Genomic DNA, 6,656 nt, shown 5'->3' with positions numbered 1-6,656 from the left:
AATTAAAAAAAAGAAAAAAGTATCTTCAGATAATGAATTAAAAGTCACTTAGTGAATGTTCTCTTCTGAATTAGCTACTTATTCTTGTCATCTCTGTAAAGCAAGAAGTACCCAAGACAGTTATTATATGGAAAAATAGTCCAAATCCAGTAACTTTTTCCTTTTAGATATCCTTTATTATCAGGTCCTTGACTATCTCATTTCTGTGATAATTAGTGAAAATACTTTTGTTAGTTTAATTATCTCATTACCAGATATTTTGTATACAAATATTAAGCTTACATCTGTTACAGTTTATATCTAAATACACACTCAAATGTCATGTTCTATGTCACTAATGGAGATAGTTGAGTATTAAGAGATAAAATATTAGCAGGTATCAGATTATTGGGGCCTTTGAAGAACTTACTGGTCATATGTAAATGGTGAAGAAGATTAGTAAATTTCTCTTTCTCTTTCTAACTCTTCTCTCTCTCTCTGTCTCTCTGTCTGTGCAATGTCTTTTTCACACACACACACACACACACACACACACACACACACACACACACACATTAGACAATTCCATTTCTAATGAATCAAACATCTTATAGTATGTCCTATTGTAATATATTTATGTCCTATTGTAATATATTTCCTCACGATAGACCCTGTGCTAGGGACTGTGATATTTCTAAAGGTACAGAGTACTGCTCAAAACAGCCACCTTCTTTCATCACTTTTCATAATCAAGACTCTGTCCAGTACCCAATGTTATAATTCAGGAAAATGGTTAGAAGCCTCCATAACTACCAACCAGCATAACATTACATTTCCAACTTTTTGTGGTACAGAGGAAAGTCCTTGAAAATGTACTTAGAAAACCTCATCACTGGCATTGCACTCTGCATGCAGTTCCTGCCTTTCATTTTCATTGCTTTTTATTCTTATGGAAAGAAGACTGAAACCATTGCTTTGACATTCTGGGGATTTCCAAGGTCAAGCCCAGATTTATTATGTAACTAGGGTGATGTGCAGAACTCATCATATGATTTAGGATAGCAAAATATTACAAAGTTAAGTCAGAACACATCAATACACTTATATATAAATTTGCACAAGTCCTGTAGACTTCTCAGTAGAGTCACAAGGAATCCACTTAGTTTCTCTGGTAATGAGTTGTGCTCACACATATAACGTTATCCACTCCCGAATTTCAACTGAGACTCACTGCTCAAGGATCATAATAGATCCCAGTTGCATAGAAACTGAATCTTCTTTAATATATGGCAACATTTTAGACTCTTAGAATGACAGTGAGGTTTCTTGGTGAATGATGCTGTTTGTGTAAAAATCTAGGTAGGGTAAGTTTTTCTTTCTTGTTATGAAACTGTGGACATGCTTCTAGTGTCCAGCCACCATTAATAGCCTGTCTTTTAAGCAGGTTTTCTAAGGACAGTAGTCTTAGAAATGCATAGTGATGCTCACCCACAAGATCAGTCTGAAGATTTGCTGACGACATGGTGAGCAATCACTGTGCAAGAGGAATGTCTGGAGCTGAGACAGCAGTGTCTTAGAAGACTGAGTGAAACCCAGTAGATTTACCAGGCGATATCAGTTTTGTAAGAAGTAGCACGGGGTGCAGTAATCTTTTCTTACTGCAGAACAGATTAGCTACAGGTCACATAAAGAGAGTGCAAACCTACAAGTTGTTCTTTCAGAAGTGTTCTCTCACATTGCTTGTTATCTGTCATTGGCCTTAGCTTCTGAGATGGAAGTTAATATAAATTCAAAGTTCTGGGCATTTTACCCAGAAAATTCACTTTGGCATATTGAAGATAATGTCACAGGAGTCTGTGTTGATCCATATTGTGAATCTAATAGTGTTAATTTGATTTAATGTTAAAAAAATCACAAACTCCCACATTTGTATTTCTGGATTGATTTCACTTGAGCATAGAGCTTCATTTTAATTATCAAATTGATTGTACTCATTATTTTCTTAACCTACACTTAATCTAAACTACTGCAGAAGAAAACCCTAACATAACCTAGTTTCAGTCCCCAGACTATATTCTCAGCAGATTGACTTCTTATGGCTGACTTTCTGCACTTTGATTATGTGCTTGAATGAGTAATTTCACATCCACCTTTAAATTGCTTATTCTGAATATTTTCTGATGGCTTGAAGGGCTCAAGTGACATATTCACACTCATAAATTCGTAAAATGCTATTTTTTATATCAGTTTTCTTATAAAGGTCATGAGGGTTTGGGTTAGGATTGAAAGCAATAGGAGAGGTCTTAAGTTATTCTACTTACAGAGTGATAAATCCAAATGGCTATAACAGCACAGTCATGAGCCTTGTACTCCCCCCCCCCCCCTTTTTTTTTTTTTTTTACTATGAGTGATACACCATTCAGTTATTTTCTTTACAACTGAAACTCTAGGAATTCAAAATTAACATCTTTGCCTGTGAACTTTTTTATGACTGATTATTATTATTATTATTATTATTATTATTTTCTTTATCTACATTTAAAATGTTATCCCCTTTCCTGGTTTTCCCTCTGAAAACCTCCTATTCCCTCTCCCCTTCCCCTGCTCATCAACCCACCCACTCCTGCTTCCTGGCCCTGGCAGTCTCCTATATTGGGGCATAGAACCTTCACAGGACCATGGGCCTCTCCTCCCATTGGTGACCGACTAGGCCATTCTCTGCTACATATGGAGCTGGAGCCATGAGTCCCACCATGTGTATTCGTTGGTGGGTCGTTTAGTCCCTGAGGCTTGTGAGCTTCTTGTACACACCAGAAAAAGTTTCGATCTTGTGCGCCACGTTGTTCTGCTGTGCTTTGATTGAGATTTATAAGCCGCCTGCCATCCAGTTTTACATGGATCCTCTTACAATTTCACTTAGGAAGACCAATTCCTCAAGGATGGCATCATGCACTGCTGTCAGGGTGCGGCTGCTGGGGCGCCTTTGCTTATTTTTTCGTATGGCTTTTCTGGGTTGGCTTGGGACAAAATCCTCCTCTGAGCAATGAAGACTACATGCTTCCCACTGAACTTTTTCTCCAACTCATGAACTAGCTGGACTTGGATTTTCTGGAAAGATGTCAGAGGAGGAACTGCTACAAAAATTATGATAGCTTTCTCACCACCACCAACTTCAATTTCCTTCGCTGCCGTGATGTTGATTTCCTGCAGCTGCGCCTTGAGATCTGCGTTCATCTCTAGCTCGAGCAGCACCTGAGAGATGCCAGGCTCGAACTCATCCCACTCTGGCCATTGGGCATCACAGTCTTGATGCTCAAGCTGAACATGGCTTCATCACTGCCAGCTTAGAAAGAGTGCCTTGTAAGTTTTTAATTCATTTATTCAACCACTATGTATGTATAGAACTCGTAAGTCTTTATAGATTGTCTACAGATAAAGCAATAGATTGATCAAACTCCTCTACATACAAAGGAGAGATTCTAGAGATCAAATTTCTTATATATAAGTAAAATATATCACTTCTACACATATATTTACCCCTCTGTTTATACAACAATGCCATACATTTATGTTGTCACAAGTATATAAATCAAATTAAGAATATAAAAGGGCCAGGCGGTGGTGGCACACGCCTTTAATCCCAGCACTTGGGAGGCAGAGGCAGGCGAATTTCTGAGTTCGAGGCCAGCCTGGTCTACAAAGTGAGTTCCAGGACAGTCAGGGATATACAGAAATATAAAAGGATAAAAACAGGCTTCTAAATTTAGTAGAGCCAATATAACTCAACAGAATAGTATAATGTATTCATTGAATGAAAACCTAAAAATGAGGTATATGACCGGTGAAGTAAATGCATTCAAAAGAGAGTGAATTATAACTTAAAGTGTCCCCATAACTAGAAACATAAATGAGACCAGTGTGTTTTGAGTTATGTTAGTCATGAAAAAACTGGAATCAAGCAGAAGAGGCCAAGAAGTGTAGGTGAGTTCAGGAAGGGCCAGTTTCACATCACAGTTTTTGTCTTTAAAAGCAGTTGTATTGTAACTTCATAAATGGATTGATCTATTGGTAAGTCTCTTAGAATTGTTTACTAGGACACGGGCTACAATGTGTGAAGAAGACCACTGAGGGAATGCTTTTAAGTACGTTTGTGATTACCGACTGCAACTCCATTTCTCCCTGTTTGCTGTTAACCAAAGATGAGCAGTTTTTCTCAACAACACCTTTCTGTCATACTATTGTACCTCACCAAGGTTGCCCTCACTGATTCAATATGGTAACCATGCACTAAAACTCTAAAGTCATAAGTCAAAGTAAACTTTTGAAACCATTCTAGTCATGTATGTTTGTTATAGCAATGAAAAGACGATATCCAGAGAGAAGAGCTGGTGGATGGCTGGGCATTTGTTACTAGCCATGAGAAATAGTTCAGATACATTTTAAAGTCGAATTAGCAAAAAAGCTATGATCAAGCCTAAGCAAGTTTAGAGTACAGTAGTCTGGGTTGGTTGATGAGTCTAAGAAAGCAAGAATATTTACAAGAGCTTATCCAGCAGGGAGTGGGGTTTTAGTTGTAAATGAAACTTTCCCTGGGATCACATTAGAGGCCACCTGTGTCTTTTTTTTTTTTTTTTTTGGTGAGGCACTTGTCTCCATTTTGCCTGTGACCTGATGTTTTGTGTGAGGCTGAACAAAAACTGATTAAGAGCTTAGTGTGACTAAGAGAAGTTCACAGCAGGACAACTTCGGACAGCGCCACACATGTTTCTGGTTATATTTAATGAGATTTATAGTGAGAAGAAGAAGAAGAAGAAGAAGAAGAAGAAGAAGAAGAAGAAAGTAAAAATTAGTACTTGATCTTCAATAAAACATGCAGTTTGGCTAGAAGACAAGAATGTGTAATATTTAGACTACGGCAGTTGTGGCTGTGAAAAGATTAAAATGAAGTCAGGTATTTGTGAAAGGATAATAGGAAGACTGTCTCGAGCATCTTGGGAATCAACAAGAATGTTAAAAAAAAAAGCACTCAAGAATATAAACTTGTAATGTGAGGGGAGGCGCCTAACTTATTGCAACTTGACATACCATATTTAGTTGACAATCTGGGAGGACTGCCCTTTTTCTGATGGGAAATGATGGAGGAGTGGATGGGGTGGTAGAAGGGGCATGTAGGAAGGGGGTAGGCAGAGGGATGTAGGGAAAACAGCAGTCAGGATGTAATATGTGAGATAATAAATTAATAGAACTATATAAACTTGTAAACTCCTGTGAGAATTTTTGTTTTCAGATCTTCCCAGAGTAATCTACTATAGCTGTGTTATCCAAGGAAATTGACAACCAGGCACTCTGAGACTGATGAAGCCATTGTCCAAAGTGATCATACGACTGTTCTTTTGGTACCATGCCTTGGAACATTTTACTTGATGTTAATTATATTAGACACAGGAATGAGGTTATTAGGGCATGGAAGCTTCTGCTCAGATTTCAAAGGAGAACTGGAGAGTCGTGCATTGAGTGGCAGGCTTGTGATCTCTATAGAAAGCCCCTAACAAAGCAATGTATGTCAGCCTAAAAGTGTGAACTTACAGTCTACTTGAAAAATGACATCAAGTCAGAGTTCCCAGGAATATGTTATGTTCCCCCAAAGGAACACACAATGAGAGATCTCTGTTCAAAATAAATATTATGTGAACTGTAACCTAACAAGGGCATAGTAATGGGGCTCGTCAAAGCCCTTGGTAGCTCATGAACCACCAAGTAATCACAGATATCAGAAATAGATGCGCCGTGTTTGGTACTTTCTCTGTAGGCATCCTGTATTATGTTGGGCCAGTCTTTTATGTTGTTCTGTTCTTTTATTTTGAAATGAAACATTTACCCTTTTATCAATAATATGTGAGTTAGACATTGAGTTATTTGGACCAAACAGAAAAGTTTACCTGATTCCAGGAGGAAACTTTGATTGGCGATTAGTCTAGCAACAAACACAATCAACTTTTCGAGACATCCTAAGTAACTTCCGCATTATGAGGTAGACATGAATATTTCATGTTAAGAGATTGATAGTAATTATGCATTGAATATAAAGCATCCACTGTAGGCTCATGTCCTAAATACTCAGTTCCCAGTTTCTGGTTCTGTTTTAAATGTGTAGGAGGTGGTGTCTGGGTAGTGAAAGTAGGTGACTAGATGAGAGCCTTGAAGGTCATACCTACCCCTGGTACTGGCCTGCTTCATGTGTTTTAACATGTGAATACGTCAGACTTAGGTTCCACCATCATAGATGGAGCTGTTGGCCTTACCTTCATCAGTTCACAATGAGCCGAAAGCCCCAGGATATTGAGCACAAAGAAGCTTTTCGCTCTCAAGTTTCTTCTGTCCAGTATTTTGTTCAGAAATACTAGAAATATAACTAATTCAGAAATTTGGTCCCAGAGAAGGGAGGGACGAGATGATGCACCAGACCTGTTTCTAGCTGCTTTTCTAGAGGATATATGTTGCAGAAGACATGGGTTACATGCATGCAGGTACTATGGTAAGGGAAAGGCAGTGTAGAAGGCTAGAATGACAAAAATATAAACAGTAAACACTGTGCTTACAAGGTTTCAGTTGAGAATGGGGCAGTACCAGAAAGTGGAGTAGAGTTAATCCAGCCACATTCTGACAAAGAAACTAGT

At 38.3% G+C, this 6,656-nt stretch overlaps 1 pseudogene; it reads right to left on the bottom strand.

Annotated features, from left to right (window-relative positions):
- Nucleotides 1-2,411: 2,411 nt before the first annotated feature.
- On the bottom strand, nucleotides 2,412-3,305 carry LOC110332536 (annotated as a pseudogene).
- Nucleotides 3,306-6,656: the final 3,351 nt, after the last annotated feature.

This window comes from Mus pahari, chromosome 1 (assembly GCF_900095145.1).
Source record: "Mus pahari chromosome 1, PAHARI_EIJ_v1.1, whole genome shotgun sequence".
Classification (NCBI taxonomy): domain Eukaryota; kingdom Metazoa; phylum Chordata; class Mammalia; order Rodentia; family Muridae; genus Mus; species Mus pahari.
This window is presented reverse-complemented; position numbering and strand designations above follow the sequence as displayed.